The sequence below is a fragment of the Sinocyclocheilus anshuiensis genome, unplaced genomic scaffold (assembly GCF_001515605.1).
Source record: "Sinocyclocheilus anshuiensis isolate Anshui unplaced genomic scaffold, SAMN03320099.WGS_v1.1 scaffold1658, whole genome shotgun sequence".
NCBI lineage: Eukaryota > Metazoa > Chordata > Actinopteri > Cypriniformes > Cyprinidae > Sinocyclocheilus > Sinocyclocheilus anshuiensis.
Genome location: NW_015547302.1, coordinates 1,105,618 through 1,106,067, shown reverse-complemented (window position 1 = coordinate 1,106,067; position 450 = coordinate 1,105,618). Strand labels below are relative to the sequence as shown.

The window sequence follows — 450 nt, the reverse complement described above, 5'->3', positions numbered from 1 at the left end:
TATATATATGTATGTATTATTATTAATGTTTAATAATCCTCACAAAACTAAATACAGATTTGCCATTAATCTCATAATTCTTTATTTTTGAGAGCAGAATAAAAAAATCTAATGGTAATATTGTCAAATACTCAGTAAATGTGTTATATAACGTTAAAACCAGTACTATATTTATAATATATTTATATATTTAAATTATAGTAGCAGGATTGTTTGTATCTGTCCAGACAGTTATATAGAATGTGTTGGAACTGTCTCTCCATGCAAAATTTGGAGTCAGCTGAACCTTGCTGAGGTTGATTTGTTCTCAGAAGCGCTTTAACAGCGAAAATGTCAAATCACAGGAAGTGACTCAGAGCTCAACATACTGTACTTCAACTGTTCAAATAGCTACTCTTTAGGAACAAAGACTTCCTTCTGCACAGATTCATATGGCATGAAGTCCATATC

At 30.7% G+C, this 450-nt stretch overlaps 1 protein-coding gene across 1 annotated transcript in view; it reads left to right on the top strand.

Annotated features, from left to right (window-relative positions):
- The window catches only part of LOC107701698 (plexin-A2-like), a gene marked incomplete at its 5' end in the record, with an annotated part of 76,741 nt that overhangs the window by 28,209 nt on the left and 48,082 nt on the right, over positions 1-450 (top strand). The gene's annotated exons all lie outside the window — the stretch shown is intronic.